General features: G+C 43.3%; 1 protein-coding gene across 1 annotated transcript in view; it reads left to right on the forward strand.

Annotated features, from left to right (window-relative positions):
- The window catches only part of zfhx3b (zinc finger homeobox 3b), a gene marked incomplete at both ends in the record, with an annotated part of 122,956 nt that overhangs the window by 72,367 nt on the left and 31,411 nt on the right, over positions 1-19,178 (forward strand). The window lies entirely within an intron of this gene.

Genomic DNA, 19,178 nt, shown 5'->3' on the forward strand with positions numbered 1-19,178 from the left:
GTAGTTCACCCCCAAAATCACTTATTTGCTATTGATTACTAACGCCATGGATGGAGACTTGAGTTCAATAATATATTGTTGTATTTGTCGCATTCCAAAGACAAAAACTTTATTATAGTAAATTTACCCCCATTGATTCCGGATGGGGACCCAAATGCATTCGGGTCCCCATCCGGAATCAACAGGGTTAATTTTATTGTAATCAAATTATTGTCTTAGGAATGAGACAAAAAACAAAAAGTATTATTGAACTCAAGTCTCTCCATGGTGTGAGTAATCAATAGAAAAAAAGTCATTTTGGGGGTGAACTACTCCTTTAACACGTCATGTTCTGGGCTTGTAGAGCTGCTATTTTCAGAATATCATTTAACATTTATAATTCATAGGTATATACTGTATAATAAAAATAGGTGTGCCAGGCTGAAAGTGGTCAACATATAGTTTACATGTACAGTAGTAACGCACTGGTGTATAGGCTACTGTAGCATCCCTTAGCATGTCATCAGTTTCAGACCCTGAAATCGCTTAGCTTAGACAGCTTTTATTGTTGCTGCTACGTGCTATTGCTGGTTAATGTGCCTGCTCCACCTTCCTGCTACGCGGTGCCTCCGCCAGTCGATTGAACATGCAACTCAACTTAAGCAGGAATGAGAAAATCTCTTAATAAAGTTTAGTTTGACATGGGCCTTTTGTCTTGGCCATCCAGGAGTGCAATGAGGATGAGGGGGAGAAACCAGCAGAGCGAGGGGGAATGGCAGCTGCTAGGCAGGAATTGATTGCATTAATTGATATGCCAATATGTAAGCTTGTTACATCCACCATTGCTTAGGATGATGGCTAACAAGTCCTACTGATCAATGGAACCAATAAAGGCTTCATCCATTAATGAGCAATGTGGTAATTAATGTTATCCCTAAACCAATTAGTCCAGGCAGGGCATCTACAGAGACAAGCACAGTAAATGGTCAGCCCAGGTTATCTCTTTTGCTATTCCTTCCTCTATAATGTTCTATTTCAGCCTCTTCTCTGCTGTGTGAGTTAATGTGGTCATAGGACAGCATGTGTGACACAATGTGCTGACCATTACAATACAGAAAAGGGTTCTGGGATTGATCACAGAGGTGAAACAATGACTTGTAAAATGTTTACAAGAATTTGACCTCATTGCTGTCAAGAAGACACTGTCTCTCCATATTTCATTTCTTCCTTTATATAAATGAATGCCATGTTTTATACTTGCGGAAATCGCAGATCTAATCCCACCATACTTCGCGAAATGCTTTGTGAGTTTGCAGATCTTCTATTTTTGCTAATTTTGAACTATCTTTGCATACGACATTCCCAAAATAGGGACACCAACAGTTTCCACTACTCAACTAACCTCTATAATCCCTTCACTTTGCACCCCACGGTGCAATAGCAGCTGCCTTGCTATTGGCTAGCTAACTGTGCTGATACTGTAGATAGTACTGTTACAGCATAATTGACCTTAAGGTCTTAGGTTCAGTTGGCTAGTACAACATGTAGCAGATGCTGTATATACTATTGGATCTAATGATGATTAAAACGGCAACATTTTATGCAAGGCCCTGATTGTTATTATTAAATAGTGGTTGAGGCAGAAGAGAAAACATAGACAATCTAAAACACATCTTAGGGCATAAACCCAAAGCAAACATATTGCACTCAGCGCTTCATCGTCCACGTTGCCAACTTTACCATACTGCCATCTGTTTATGAGGAGGCTCTATACAATAGACTGGAGTTAAAGGAGTATCTAGGAGAGAGACGGAGCAACGTGGGTGATGTGCCATAGCAGTCCATTGTCCGATACATATATGAGTAGGTGTTACAGAGAGTGTCTCTAGCTGTGAAAGCCTGATTGTCTTGATAGCGGGAACAGATAGAGAGCCAGCACCAAAGCCCAGTAACAAGCCACAGCTCTCAATAAAATGGCCTCTGATAGACACACTGTCTGTACAGTAAACACAACAGGCTTATAAATCAATACTATTGTTTTCACATTGAAGAGCACAACCAGTCGTACCTGGAATCCATTACTTCACTTATCACACAACACCGTTTGATCAGAGGAGTTTCCTTGCTCTGTATTGTTACATGATGATCCTATACAGCTTATTATTGGGGAATAATATACAGGGGTTACAGTACTTTGAGATGCCCATGGAAACAAAAGGAAATGTAATGAAAATGATGCTTAGTCTGCCCCTGTTCTCATGGCCCCCCTCCAAGCATTTATAGTAATTGTGTTTTTCACCTAAATTACATGGTGATTATAATTGTTTATTAGAAATTATGGAAGCTGTTCTGAAATATGCATTTTGTTTGCTATTGGCATTTCATGACATGAAATGTGTGATTTTTTCTTGCATTTCGGGGGCCCGCAGTGGCTCAGGAGGTAGAGGAGCCGTCTTGGATTCAGAAGGTTCCCGCTGGGATCCAGGGCTTCTCCATGGCTGGTGTTAAAGTGTACTTGAGCAATACACTGAAGCCCTTCTGCTCCCCATGAGCTCCTGTATGAATGCAGTCCATTTAGCATGTTCAGCATGTTTATGAAATGTGGGTTCATATAGGAATAGTTATCTCTCATTGTTCTTAAAAGTGAAAGCTGATATGAAAAGGTTAAACAGATAAGTAAGCAAGTAAGTAAAAATACAATAAAATAAATATATGGCACCTTTTTAAACCAAGTACGTAAATGGCATACCTGATGGTCTCTTAATGTGTCTCTCTATTTATCCATTTGCAACAGTGAGGGCATACACGTGTACTGTAATCAAATGGACCATTTGGTTACATTTGTATGCTCTCTGAGTTACAGATGTGCCATTTCAAAACATCACACGTCCTGCCACTGGCAAGACTGTAGATTTTCAGGGGATTTGCAGAACATTGAGCTTGTAGATCAGCTATTTTTGCTATTTTATGACCTTCTCTTACTTTGAAGTTTAAATATACCTATGAAGGTGGATTCTGCTTTTCAATGGGAATGAAGTGGTTTCTTTACATTTGCGAGTTTCGAACCCTGTGGAAAAAATGCATTTGCAGGACATTTTCAGGAAAAAGAGCAGTAAATATTGAACGGTTGAAACGGCACATCTGTAAATTAAAACTCAGGATTTTACTTTGTAAAGCACAAAAGCAACAACAATACCAACTGAAATGAATGTGAGATGATGACTTATTATTTTGCATGAGAGCCTCACACAAAAATCCAGTTCATGTAATGGGTGTTGCGGAAGTGGAGAAAGGCCCATCTGTCTGGCTGCCTATTACCCAGGGCCTTAATCGGTGCTTACAGCAGGGGCAGGCTAAATAAACAGTAAGTAAGTTGTCTTGGGTAGAGGAACGTCAATGCCTGCAACTTGCTCAAGCCTTTGCTCTGAATGGTTCTGTATTGACCCCTCAGGACCCCCCGAGAATTCCCTAATTGAAAATTAATATTGAATCAATGCCGCGGGCCATTTGCATATTGATTATAAACATCCAGGAAGGCACCAAGTATGTCTGGGATCAATAGGGCCCTTCTGCAGCAGGCCGAGTGCACTACATCACATGGCAGCTGCTTGCTCCTGAGGTTAATGACTACTGCTTGTTAAGGAGCTCTTGTCAGGTAGAATCCAGCCGCAGGGTCTCCCTGCCAAAGCTGGCAGCAGGTGAACAGCGGGTGGTGGAGGGTGGCCAGGGGCGTCACAAGGGGGGGGAAAGTGGGACTGAGTTACTATAGGGCCCAAGGTGGAGGGAGGGGCCTTAGTTATTTTATACTTTAGCTACTGAAAAATAGCAGATATACAAGGTCGCAGCGCGGCTCCAAGTGCTGCGCTGCGAGCTTGTAGATCTGCTATTTTTGAAAAGTCGTGAAAATGTGTGCAAATCTTTGAATATATGTATTTTTTTAACATTTGTAACTAAAATGTTGCTTCTGGGGGGGTCCCTGGAACTAAATATTTTGAGATGGGGGTCCGTGGCAAAATACATATCATTTTGGGGTCCTTCGCATGAAAAGGTTTGAGCACCACTGACATAGAAACATAGGTTTTTCAAAAAACCTTAGAAGGATTTAGAAGACATTTATAGAATCGGGTCAAAAATATTCAAAGACAAATTTTCACAAGCTCGCAGCGCAGCGCTCGGTGCCACGCTGTGAGCTTGTATATCTGCTATTTTTCAATAGTTAAAGCACATTCATGGGGGGCCCGCAGTGAATCCTTGTACCCAGGGTCCAGAATTTGATGCATCACCCCTGGTTGGGGGGCATAAATAATATCAGGTGGGGGTAGAGGATATCTGGACACCTCCATGCCAGGTGACATGGAGCATTAGCTGTATTATGACAGTAGAATGACACGTTATGTTTCAGTGTTTTTCATATTAATTTAAGGCATCTAATAACCACCTTCAACCTGTAGTCACTATTTCAGGCTTACGGTAAGTCGATCTACTTAATTAAGAAGAACCTGATTAGCTTTATTTTATATTGTCCAACAAAATAAAACAGCACTACCTTTTTAACATTTATGCCTCAGCCAAATAAAATAATTGGATTATTGTAGGGTAAATGAGAAGATAATGCAAGTGTGCACTGTGTCCACCCTAGCTTTGAACCCGTCATAAACCAATGCTGAATTCATGTCTGTGTGGTTGAGAGGGAAAGAAGGGGTGAGTGCCATCACAGAAAAACCTAGACTATTTCCATCCCCTGAAGGGAGAGAAAACAATATTAGCCAGATCAAAAAGGCCCCTTTTTAATTTGAAATGGAACGTTCACAGCATTACAAGACAAAAGGAGAACCAGGATCTTCTTCTTTAAGGCACCGATTAAGATTCAACACATACATTCTTCTCCAAAACTCCCCATAATGGTTTCCACATGTTGGGAGAGATGTGAGAGGTTGGAGGCGGCAGAGAAATCGGTAGAGAGTGAGAGAGAGAGAGAGAGAGAGAGAGAGAGAGAGAGAGAGAGGAGAGAGAGAGAGAGGAGAGAGAGTAGAGGGAGAAAAGAGAAAGCTCTAAAGTATCACTCCACCTCCACAGGTAACAGAAGCACAGGAGCTCCATTGGTTCGGTTTAGCAGCGTCGTTGAAGTGTGGTTATAATAATGTAGTCCTCTAAAAAGCGCCTGACTCTGTGAACCCGCGGGACACATGAGGCCCGGAGTTGAAGCACATGTTATACTGTAGCTGCTTATCCTCTGGTCTATGAAAGGCAAGGCCACAAATTAATGCCTCAGTGCAGTCTGTGTCCGTACTCCGTACTACCCCAGACGCCAGCCCCCCCCCCCCCCCCCCCCCCCCCCCCCCCCTTACGCTGGCGGATGGGGGGGTAGGATGGAGTGCTGGGTCCAGAGAACCAGGCTGCATCTGATTGCTTCATTACAGGCCCTTTCATTGACTTGGTTGCACTGAACTGATGAACTGAGGCAGTGGACAAGAGCACATAATAGGAAGAAATGAATTCTTATCACAGCCTTCTCAGGAGCCTAGTGGTCCTGGCTGGAGCCACCAGAGGGGGGAAGCTGGCAGTCCAAGGCACAGTGCAGTGGCTGCTTTGAATCTAGACACGTGAAGGGACTCCAGAGCAATGGATCACAACGCAGTCAAATAAATCTTCTGTGTTGAGAGTGTAAGAATTGACCCTTAGGGTCCATTTGGGTCAATCTTTGCACTCTCATATATATCTTATCCATTTATCCCTATTTTATACTTTGTTGTACAATGGTGATTAAAAAAATATTAAAGAAATATCAGATCTACAAGCTCACAGTGTGCCACATTGTGACTCGTGGTGAGTTTGTAGATATGTAATTCTTTATATTTTTGACAGTTTTTGACTATTTCCACCTATGGCCAAAAATAGTTACGCCAGTTTGAAAGACAGTCTTTTACAAACAGTCTTTTACAAATTAACACTGAGGACTTTACTGTGTAGGCATGCAAAGCACCCCGAAATCCGCAGAGGCCCATATTATTGTGGATAACTTGTTTTAGTGATTAGTTTTAGCGATTAGTGTTCAATTTCTCTTGGTAGCTGACACACGCTGAATAACATTTTCCAGTTGTTTGTTCCGCGGGCCTCGCGAGGCAGTTCTCCTCTAGTTAGAGCCCCTGCTTTAGTCTCCTCATCAACTATATGGCAGCGCCCAAACAACCAACCTCTGAGATGAATAATTAATGTACCGTACCTTGTGGTGGACTCACACCCACGACTCTGTCCAACCTCCGGCTAATGAGAGAGGGAAGAGCCTCATCCAGCCGGGGGACACTGCTAGCACCCATAATAGAAACAACAACACAACGGTAACGCTAACGACCAGATACGCATACAAAGGGACGCGCGGGGCACCTCTGTCTGCAGGAGGCGGTAGAGCGCTGCGGCACCAATTTAGCAGCGGCTCAGGTCTCAGTGGGGCAGAGGTTGTTAATCCCTGACCGTGCCTTTAGAGAGGCTAGGGAATCCGCAAACTCTGACCGACCTGCTCATTTCCATGCACATATGCACAGTCAGCACTAAACCAAGGAGGAGGGTGAAAACACACGCACACGCGCACACACGTGCGCGCGCGCACACACACACACACACACACACACACACACACACACACACACACACACACAAACGCACACACACACACACGCACACTGGCTAACCTTTCATTTCACAAATGCTGCTGATGTGATCCTGAGACCATTAGCCTAACAGTTTCCTCGGAAAGTTAGAAAGTAATATTAAATTATGTGGCGGCGTGTCCCTCATAATGTTCCACGCGCGCTGCATAAATTAAAAAAAGCCTATTTAGTAGAGTCTGCTTATGGGCCGATCAGGTGGCTTCTCTGCCACTTCTCTCCTCTGCCTCCCCTCCCTCCCCCCTCGCTGTCATCATATCCTCCTCCCCCTCCCCCTCCCGCTCATACCTGTTCACTCGGCACAAAATGGATGCTGCAAAGCCATTTAATTGGCCTCCATTTCAGTATCCAAGGGCATTTGGAATGGCTTTTTAATAATGTCTCTTTCCCCATAGAGCCTGACGGCGGGTTGTGAAGGGTATGTTTGCTGATATAAAATGTATTGCAGACAATAAAACTGATTAGCTGAGCGAAATCAGTCAGTTTTAGTGGCCATTGGAAGAGGTGATGTCCCAGGCGTGCTGATTGACAGGGCAATGTCAGGGGGAGAATAAATGCTACATTTTTTGGATTATTGAAGAGCATTTTTCCCCGTATTCTAGCTACGTCATTATTTCTACATTTCGTTCGTACTTTTTTTTTGTCTTACTTTTCTTTCTCTGCCTGTCTCTCTCCTCTGGCTGAACTAAAGATAACTCACTGAGTAACAGTGTGTAACTGTAATCACTTTGGCTCCCTTTCTCTGGAGAGCCAGTACAGTGAGCACCATGGCAACTACACAGTAAAATCCAGAGTCTTAATTTAACTCTGGGATCGTACAAATGGAGCCAAATGCACCAAGTGGGTACGCGCTCTGAGTTACAAACCTGCAAGGGTCCATTTGGTACCGAGTTCCAAATAGATATGTGACTGGAGAATGTAGAGGGCAGCGAGGGAAGAATGGAACCAGACTCATGCTGGTCAGCTATAGCAGTGTGCCCCTCAGAAAGAGAACAGTTGGGTTAGACAGAGTCATGTATATGGCTTTAAACTGTGTGATGGTCCACACTGATTTTAGTTGATGTGTGTTTCAAGGTGCCTCCTTGCTTCATCTGAATTCCCAAGAAAGGCTCATAGTTAAATGTGTTCCAAATTGAAAATTGAGAGCAATTAAAGATGCACTCATTGTAGAACCACAATCATGTGATGAAAACATAAGAACAATAACTGAGACACAGGGGAAGAGGGTAGATAGATAGATAGATAGATAGATAGATAGATAGATAGATAGATAGGTAGGTAGGTAGGTAGGTAGGTAGGTAGGTAGGTAGGTAGGTAGGTACCGGTAGGTAGGTAGGTAGGTAGGTAGGTACTGTATGTCGGTCGGTCTGTAGTTATAAAACACAGATACTGTATTTTGAGATACAGTAGGTATACCCTATACAGTACCACACCCTGCAGTACTCTATGGTGACATGGTATACTGTAGGTTAAGTGCACCATTGGCCGAATTCTGTCAACTCTGACAATTGCTTTTCTGAGGCATTATATGAATTTGCATGCATAAAGCAAATTGGTAAACTGATTAGGTTCAGATTAGTACAGGCTGATAAGAGATTGGATGGATATACTATTGAGATTAAAAGGATAACTAGATCAACTGATAGATGAGTCGGTGCATATAGCATCCTTTCCACTGGCTGCTTGTCTCTTTTGTAATTAAGGCAGCAAGGTGTGTGCATAATCAAATAAATAAAGAAATAATGGTGCCAGAATTATGAGATAATAAATTTATACATTACAAGAAGTGAATAAAGAAAGGAGCAGCTAATTGCATGAGATGAGTCTTTTTTCATTAGCTTTATGAGAGGAAATCTCATTATATGCATCACAAGCTGTAATGCCAGATGAAATCCAACTTTAGAAAATATGCAAATTAGGAAACATTCTTGTGTGAAGAAAACCATGAGGGGTAACAAAACTACTTTGACTGTATTGTAAAATCTCTAGTGTCACTTAGAGACAGTCATATACAGGACAACGCCTTTATCCCAAAGAGTTGCAAGCATATGACAGGTTCTAAGTGTTACTATAGAAGATCCTTGCAATGTTGATTTCGTCGACTAAACTATGCCGAAAAATGTTTGTTGACTACCTTTTTTCACTTATGAAAACTAAATAAAAACGTAATAACATCTATCATGACTGAAACTAATCTATTGGCAATTGTGTCAACAAATAAAAACTATGTTAGGGAGGGACTAGTCGGGAGGAGATCCAGTAGAACTAAAAGAAAGTTGTTTTATGTTTGCTTGTTGATAAAATCAACTGTAGATTTGACTAAAATCTTATGATACTTAGTCTAAAACTAAAACATTTCAGATGGAATTTTATTCAAAAGACTATGACTAAAACTAAATCAACATTGCTGTCAAAATCTACACTGCTTGGCTGTCAAAGGTTATAATACAATGAAAAGGGTCAACCTAAAACCTTTAAAAGAGTTAACCTTGTGAATAACCTTTCATTGGCTGTGAGTCTATTTGGAGGAGGCAACTCAAATAAATAGCTTCTCATTAAGAATTTCTTTTGCTTTTCTTAATGACTTCAGGGACAAAAAGGTGTATGGTTAATTATCATGTGGCATCGATGACACACAGTGCCTCTGGCACACAAACTGAAATAATATGCTTTGTTTTGACATACCTCATGTCAAACCATATTTAGATGTTTATCGTACATTGTTTGTATTCTATACTGTTATTTATTCACTATATCTATTGTTGTGAGCTCAGAATAAGCTTTCTTGAACACATATCCACTAATTGCATCACAGAGTCATGTTGATTAGGTTGTACATAACAACAGCAGAAGTAGGCTAGCCTACTTATTAAGCTTTCCAATGGCACTAGCACAAAGAACCGTCCAATTATATGATTGATTGATTGATTAAATACTTTATTAACAAGGTTAGTTCGGCAGTACTAACCTTGTCTTATATACAGTACACTGAAAATAACAATCTCTCGAAGTAAAAGAAACATCCCTTAAACTCCGGGATAATTATGTGAGGTATTGCACAGAGATCAGGCTGTAACATCGCGGGTAATGTCCAAATGCTGATGAGCTAACAGAGAGACTTTGACGAGACGTGTCCTGAGTGTGTGTTTTTGGGACTGGTCGGCTGCCAGGGAGTCTGATAGCTCCTGAATTATTTATCCATCAGGCTGCTGGACGGTAGTCACGGAGACCCAGGCCCTGTAGCGGTTGTCTCTGGCGACATCTCCCTCCGATGGTAGCCATTAGCAGACCAGGAGGTGCTGATGAGAGAGGAGAGTGTCTATACTGTGCTGTACAGTATATATATGACCCTCCAACCACCGCCATCTTGCCATACAGATGCTCTGCAACAAATAAAGACCCAGGGAAAGATTTATAAAGATCAAAGTGCAGAACTTTTTAATTAAGAAAAGGGAGGTTAGAGAAAGAAAGAAAAAAAGATTGAAAAAGAAAGATAGAAACAGCCACCCGTTTTCCTATTAAGGAGAAATGTCAAGCGCGGTGGTGAAGCGATAGTCTGTGTGTGCGTCCCTTTGTTGTCCCCCATGACATTGCAGGCTAATTTTTCATGGTTATTTGAACTGGAAAATGAAAGAGAGGTTTGCGATTATTTCCTATAAATGACAACACAATCGCATTACGCTTCAGTACAAACACAGAGAGGATATTGCCTTTTCATATTTCATGTGAAAGTAATGGATGGGGGTATGCAAAGAGGAACAGAAAGAAAGACAAATGGTGAAAGAAAGCACCCTGTGTTTGATTTGTATTAGAAACCAAACTGATAGAGGGAGGAAGAGCGTTTTCTTCTTTTTTTTTCTTCAATAAGTGGTAGCAGTCGTGTGGATGTTTTAAAGGGGCTTGGTGCAAGGCAATCATTGAATTTCTTTAGCGGGTAGCAATGAGCAGCCAGCCAGGGCGGAATCCTAATGAGATTACTGTATGTTGAATATTGGGAGAAAGGTTAACCAGTAAAACCACCACTCTCTCTTTTACTGTAATATATTATGTCAACAGTATGGGCCCCGACATCACACTGGCTAAAATGGTACCGTTGTGCTATGTTCTCTTTCGCTTAACTGAACACATCTCTGTGCTCTAAATGCATTTATAGATACCAGTCAGTCAGCCATCCACCTCTCCACAGTGGGTTGAGTTAGACATATCTGACTAGCAGGCATGGAACATTAGAGAGCAAACACATCAATGATAGCCTATATTTTGTATCTTAAATAAAATTGATTAGCCATGTTGGTATTCATAACCTTGGTGAATTCTGTTTTATCTGGCCGTCCGCTCTCATAAACAAGCCAGGCCCAGGGCTGTGTATGTGGAGGCAGTGAGGCCGGCCGGCAAGACGGCAAACCCACCCAATCTGCAGGGGCATGCTGGGATATGTGTTTGTGTATGTTTACATAAATGGAAGGACCACTTGCAAAGCCTCTGCCGGCAGGACTCATGTAGATGGGGCCATGTGGGAGCTGTGAGTTGGACTCCTAACACGCGCCGAGGTGGGAGCTACATACATCCAGCCATGGTCACATTGATTTTCTGAGCTAATACCTCCACAGAGCAATCCACAGGCAGATGGATGCACTACAAAGATATGCAAATGGTGCATTCGATAAATCGACAGGCCGAGATCTTTTTCAGACAGTCCACTGTATTGGTCTGCAGCATCTAAAAAGAGAGATAAACAGATAAGTACCTGTTAATGGAAACACACGTGCGTGCGTGCGCGCACGCACGCACGCACACACACACACACACACACACACACACACACACACACACACACACACACACACACACACACACACACACACATACACACACACACACACACACACACACACACACACACACACACACACACACACACACACACACACACACACACACATGCGCGTGCACACACACGCACACACACACACACACACACACACACACACACACACACACACACACACACATAGATACACACGTACCTGCCCGTGGGCTGAAAAAGCCTAGATCAATGATTGAGTTGCATGTGGAACAGAACCCTCTCCGCACACCCGTAATATGAACGTAAGACTAAGCAGCATCCCCTTTAAAATGAATTCATATGAACATGTTTTGTTATGATGTGCCATGCTATATTTAAATTGAATATTTCAAAGATTACTTCAAGGAGGTATTTGCAGTAAATCATTTGTGTAATATAAAACAAACCGTGGGTATATGCCTATTCAGTATGCCTATTAGTCAGATCCGGTATAAAACAAAAGCAGCCGGGTGTATATCATATATAATAAATGTGGGGCTGTCTTGTTAAGCCCAGCAGGCTGGTGCGTGGCTGCGTGTCTCTGTGGAGAAAGGTTTCTGAAGCTTGCTGTACCTGGTAATTAAAGAGAGTTTGTGGCAAAAGCCAAACATCAGGAGAGATGAGCTATGAACAAAAGAGCTGTGACAGTTCCAGGTTATGTGATTTTTATGTCCCCCCCCCCCTTTTTTTTTGCTGCCAAATGAAAAATCAATACATTTTCCGGGTTATACATATTCAGAGTGCCCGCCATGCTTCCGCCCTGATGGAGAGAGAGCTGTGGGGGGACTGGGGGTTGGAGGTGGTGGGGGCGAGTCGCCTGTTCGCCTGTCATAACTGTACCATCACGTTTTCCAACCCACTGGTGAATATTTCAGTTGATGTCATTGCCCTTCATGACAGTTGGAGATGTTCTTTTTTTGTTTTCTTTTTAAACATACTACTCCACCCCCTCCCAGAACCCTCCCTCCGCCCGAATTCTAGTTTAGCCCCCATTTTGAGTAGCTGGAAATGGCGAAGCATTGTCGGGAGAAGATGCTTTAATAAAAAGGAGGTTGATTTAAGAGAAGGCATGAGTGGTGGACAATGGGCTACGCAGAAATGCATAGTGGTGGGGTGGCGGTGGGGTGGGTTGGCATAGAGAGACAGAATCACTGTCTTTGTGCGGGACAATGTCCCCAGGCAGGGGAGATGGAAGAGCAGTGGCCAGCGATGTTTTTTGCGTCCGATGCAGGCTTTCAGCCCACAGCCTAGCAGGGAAAAGTGCAGCCTGCATCTTCCATTGTGCACACGATGATGTGTGTTTTTGTGAGGCGGCTACCGCCATCATGGACACAGAAAGAAAGTCACAATGTGTGTGTGTGCGCGTGCGTGCGTGCGTGCATGTGTGTGTGTGTGTTTGTGTGTGTGTGTGTGTGTGTGTGTGTGTGTGTGTGTGCCCGTGCGTTTGTGTGTGTGTGTGTGCGTGCGTGTGTGTGTGTGTGAGTGAGCTGGGGCAGAAGAGTGAGCAGTCCCTGAATGCTCACTCCCTGTGTAGCCACATTAACCCAGATCCTCGTCTACTTCATCACTCAACTAAAACACAAAGCGAGGAGAACTGGAGCGGCACTTGCTTTGTCTCTTTTATTTGTAATGTGTCTAAACATGCCATTATCATGAGCTATCATCCCAATTAGTATCAATTCCCTCGGGGTAATACTTTAGCGAAACTATTTGATAGTATTATATTAGCATACACTACACGCTGCTAGATAACAGTTACAAATCTGGTCTCTTTGCTCGTAGGCGAGCGGTTTACATCCCTAATGGTGTCCTGCTTCTGAAGACGCACTGCCGTGGGATTAGGAATGTCATCTGTACGTCTTCCGTGTGTGACATCAGTCATTGGGGACAAAGTGGTGTCCAATGTAGGACAAGACAATAGGCTGTTCCAGTGCCATGTTTGGTTGAGTTTCTCTACTCTAGCCTCCTATTGTCGCGAGCAGATAAAATAAATTCCACTTGTGACATCGGTGACCCGAATGAGCTGAATGTCCACTCAAATGGCCAGTGACTTTGAAAGGCAAGGGGGATCAAATTAAGTGTTGCGAGGAAGACCTAGGGGGCTTGTTTGAGGAGTCGGGGGGGCTGCTGGGAGAGCGAGGGAGGAGGGGTTTGGCCGGTATTGTTCTAAGGCAGTGTGAGCTGTCCCTGCTGTTTGTGATTAACTTGCTGTTTAAAGTTTTTAGCTATTAGCCGCCCGAACCCTGCACACATACGCACCCCTCCTCCTCCACCTCTTCCTCCTCCTCCTCCTGCACCCCCCCCCCCCCCCCCCCCCACACACACACACACACACACACACACCCTTAGCCCCATGGAGACACAAAGTATTCATTCACATTTAGATCTGGAGGTCACAGGAGGGCCAGCGGGGAGAGACAGCCAGGTCCCCTTTAAACAGGTCAGGAATCTACCATGTTACTGAGCCTTTAACCTACAGAGGTAGCTTACTCTTCTTTCCCTTCAAACTGTGTGTGTGTGTGTGTGTGTGTGTGTGTGGGGGGGGGGGGGGGGGGGGGGGGAGAGAGAGAGAGAGAGAGAGAGAGAGAGAGAGAGAGAGAGAGAGAGAGAGAGAGAGAGAGAGAGAGCGCGTATGATGGAGACAAGATACTGTGTGTGTGTGTGTGTGTGTGTGTGTGCGTGTGCGTGTGCGTGTGCGTGTGCGTGTGCGTGTGCGTGCGCACGTGCGCACGTGCGCACGTGCATGTTGGTGAGCGTCATCCAGGTTTCAGCCAGTCAGCTCAGCAGGTGCATTGTCACGTTTTGATTCTTGATTTCGTTGATTTGATTAATTACAATATTTGCGCTTCTAATTACATTTCAAAGGTAATTGTAATTAACTCAGAGCCACACGTACCGATATACATTAAAATAGTTTTACATGCATGGTGATTATATGTATTTAATGCATTTATTTGCACCGCAAAACAATGATGATCAACAGTTCATCATTTGAACTTAGTGCTCACTCTGTGTATGGTTTGCTGGTTCTGTCATCTGTGTTTTGGTTTACTGGTTGTTCATGCTGGTTCTCTAGTCCAGGGTTTCTCAAAGTGGATTCTAGTGGGTTCCTTTATGGGGGTCTAAATTGACCCATACAAGTCTGTAACTCTTAACAGCATACAAATAGAACCATTTGGTTCCATTAGTATACTGTCAGAGTTAATGGGAGACCTTGAAATGTAAAAGTTTGAGAAACATTGCTCTAGTCAGGGTGCTTAGTGCTGGTTCTCTGGGCAGGGGGTGGGCTGTGTTTTGCTCACTCAATGCTTTCTGACAGATGTCTCATCAAAAGGTGACGGCCAAGGTGTGGCTGCACTGAAATCCTAAGTGCTGATTTAAGATTGATTGAGTGATTGAGTGATTGAGTGATTGAGTGATTGATTGATTTATTGATTGATTGATTGATAGATAGATGGGCAAAAAATAGCATTATTAAAAAGACATTTTCAAAGCTTGACAAAATATATTTTTTAAACTAGTGAAAATAACACATCTCCAAGCACACAGGCTACAAGCTTGTGATCTACAAGCTCCAAGCTATTTATTTCACTATTAGTCGTACAACAAAGTATATTGGACTTAGGTGGTTAATTCAGAACCTCACATGTTTATTTTTGCTCGCAGATTTTGCAGTGCACAAGAAGGGCTAGATGAGCGGGAGTGTTTTCATGTGTGTTATGTTTCAAGGCTGGGGGGGGGACAGGGGGGGGGGTCGTGGTCTTGCGTATGGGCCGCAGAGGTGCTGATACGGGGAGCGGACAATGCTTGAAAGCCCCCAGCGTGGGGCCTGTGTGTCCCATTGTCCCATGCTAGCCTCCTGTCACTTTCATTTGACACCCCCCCTGTCCAGAGTCAGGCCAGCTTTGATATGAGGAAGGGGTGCAAAGGATGATTTGGGGGGCGGTGGGGGGGTACAGGAGGGGGATTTTTTAAAAAGAAAAGAAGTAGGGGAGAAAGATAGAGTCTGTGAGGTGTGAAATAAGATTGCTTTTTATCCGACAGCGCGGCGTTAAAGAAAAGGAAGCTGTCCGTCCCGGGATGGCGCTGGGGGAAGCGTCCTTGTGATTTACGGTACGCTGCTGTCTGTGGCACCTGGTTAAAAATGATAACAACAGCCTCAATAATCATAATGAGAGTAATGAGAGCACGGACGCACAGCTCCTCCACGCTATAGAGCACTGACAGGAGCCCAGCTAAGCTCAGCCCCCGCTGCCGGCCGGTACTCCAGGGCTGGGGAGGAAGGAGAGACGCGGCTCGCTCAGCCCTCCTCGCTGGTACTCCAGGACCGACGAGAGGGAAGAAGAGCAGGACATTGTTATTTACTGGCTGAACATGAAAGAGACAGAGGGAGAGATAGAGAGGGACAGGAGGGGAGAGAGATAGAAAGAGGGAGAGGGAGAGAGAGAGAGACATCCATGCAAAAGAAGAGAACAGAGGCTCACTATTGTTTGGGGAGCACTGGAGCTATTCTCAGGTAGGCATACATTTGTGTGTTCTTAAAAAGAAGCAGTTAGCGTCATAACACGGTATTCTGCTGAGGCTGAGGGTGGGAGGAGGAGCCTGACTTAGTGAATGATATCTGGAGTGACTATTATTACTTACTTACTTTTACTCTATGGTACAGTCTGGGAAGAAGTACTGGAAAGTGCAGTGGTCACCATCCATTATTTATTTGACGTTTGTGCCTGTCAGTATGATTAGCATTAGTGTAATCACTGCTCTTCAGGGGGAAGGAAGGCTGCTCTCTCTCGTCTGAAGGTAATCTCACTGTCTTCAGAGTCTCATCTTCACCGGACGCTTCCTGCGTGTAGCATCTGCTTTTGTCATCTCCACATATTTCTTCCTCTGCTCTTTTCTCCCTTCCCTGTGTGTTTCTGTCTGTTCCCCCCACATCCCCATTAATGTGTGAGTGCGTTGCTCTCTCTCCCAGCTTGTATAGGGTGACACCTATGGGTGTGATTAAGCCCCTGCACTTACATGCTGGCAGAAGGCAAGATGGAGAGTGTGGTAAGCGTGTGCTGATGGTGCACGTGGGTGCTTGCACAGCGCTTGCGTGCGTGCGTGCTGTGTGTGCGCGTGTGTGCGTATGTACGTGCTTGTGGTGATGCCAGAACACGGGGCCGGTGGACTGTCCCTGCTGAGTGACTGGCAGAGGAAGGCTGATATTTATGGTCATAACAGATGAGTGTAATCTCGGGGTCTGCAGTGGGCTTATTCAGCTTGCATGATTAGATTAATGGAACTGTTTCGTATCATTGTAGTTGGACAGTTAATGAAGACAATTAATTAGAAGGCAACCTTCAGGCTATGTCCTTTGTCCTTTTACATCTACGGGATTTAGGCTGGAAATGGCCTAACGCCATAGCTTTGAGTGTTTCTCCCCCCATCTATTTCCAGAGTTAATCTATGACTACAGTTTTAGTGTCTCTCTTCCATTTGCATCCTTACTCTTAGGCCACTCATGACCTTTCATTAATTATGGCCGGCCTGGCTTTAATCATTGTGTAATACCGTTGGAGATGAGATGAGGAATAGGCAAACCCATTTGCCACTTAAAGATGTAGTGCCGCTCCTGGAATTAAATGTCTGCATTTCTGCATACATTATGGGGGGGTTCTGTGCAGTGTGTGTTGCTGGTGTCATACATCTTGATTTAAAAACCTAAATGAAGTGTTGCAAACAGGAGGGAGTGAAACGTGTGTGCACGTGCGCGCGTGTGTGCATTCTACAGGAGCATGCATGATGTGTGCGGTTTGGGGGATGGGGGGGTGGGGGGGGTCAGCGTGAAATCCCTCGGCAAAACACTTGGATGTATTTGGTGACATTAAATAGTGTAAAGATGTTGGCCGTGGATCACGACCGTGTTTAAAACACAAAAGAGAAGCACATTTTTTAAAATCTCCTACATGTGTCACACAGCTAAAATATGACACCGAGCCCCCTTTTTAAGGGGTGAAAAAATTTACCTGGGGATTATTTTGTAATCTGAGCCCTTGTAGCAGCTGTATGGTACCCTAATTCTCTGGGAGTTGTGTAGATTTATACAGGCTGGAGTTAGATGGGATTTTGGGACTTCGGGCAGCAGATCTCATGGTTTTCCGGGCGATGGTTTAGGATTGCCTCGCCAGCACAGGATGGACTACACTCCATGGAAACCATGGGGTTGCCTTGGAAACATAATAGAAACATGGTCAAAAATAAGAGAATAAAATGTATTCATGCAAGCGGGATCCGGGGCAGTCTTAAATGTACTTTATACCAGGAGCCAGTTATCCCTCTTAAATACCTTTATTTAAACACAGGATCACCATTGGCTTCTAGCAATAATGCCTAACAGCATAATCCATATAGCAATCACCCTGTTCACAGAGCTGTTTCCTAGACCTCTCATAGCAACAGGCAGGAAAAGGAGCTTGTTACACTTCTCTTTGCAAGCAATATATACGGTGTTTTACAGGGCATTGATGTTGGGTATAGTGTTTAGTATTTTGACAAGTTTAACGCAATTACCTTCATGTACAGTATTTAACGTTTTAAACATCTCTGATGACAGTACAACCTCTGCTCAGTCAGCCATTACAAGTCAAAGTGTGAAATGACTTTGGGTCACACAGTATACTTTACTGTTTGAAACATAATGTAATACAAAAATGTAGAAAGGATTTAAGAACATTTTTCAAAAAAAGAGAACAAGAGGTTTGTAAATATTTCTGGACTGTATAAAATATTTGTATATATAAAATATACATCATTTATATAGAAATTGTCTAGCGGTTGAGATCTCAAGTGGCCCAACTATTTGTTAATATTGACAATAATTTGTATTAATATTATAGTAAAAGTAATCTTCTCTCATATATATATATATATATATATATATATATATATATATATATATATATAGTATGTAGGTACAGTATATGTACAGTATATAATCACATGTTTCATAACTTAAGGGCTACACAGTGTATGTTCAGGATAAGTAAGCTCGTAAAAGTGGTTTGGGCTGTGGGTTGTCAAGTGGTGAACACAGATCAGATGCATGTTGACTGGAGGGCTGAATACTTGAACAGGATATTTGTAGCTCTTGTAGCATTGTCAATATATCAATAGCTCATAGAGTAGAGACCTGAGCATGAAAGCATTTTCAAAAAGAGCATTTAAGTACATTTGCTGAGAATTAGCTGACTTGTGTAATAACTGATAGGACTTATTGACTGAAGCCCAGTTTACTGTTGTCAAATCAATGCCATAGCATGCGTGGTCCCACTACTTTTAAACAAACTTAACAGGCAAAGAGGATGCTCAGGAGGCACTGGAGAGGAATAAAGAAGATTGATGCCCTTTTTATTATCTGTTTTCGCTATCTTTTCCTCTGAGTGTTACTTACAAATGGCAATATTGGATACCCATTGTTTGAACTTCAATGCTCCTAAATGGCCTGATATATCGAGCTGAGGCTTTTAAGGTGGTTACAGGGGATTTCTGTGTTTGACTCGGCATAAGAAATAAAATGAATTGTGGCTCTGAAAGTTTTAAATATTTATGATTTTTGTTTTTGCAATAGTAGAGGTGAAATGAGCCTTGTATCGGTAAGTAACCCAGCAGCTGGGGACAGTAATGCATGGGGGCAAGTGTGTGTGCGT

Source organism: Nannobrachium achirus (genome assembly GCF_963921795.1).
Source record: "Nannobrachium achirus genome assembly, chromosome: 7".
Lineage (NCBI taxonomy): Eukaryota > Metazoa > Chordata > Actinopteri > Myctophiformes > Myctophidae > Nannobrachium > Nannobrachium achirus.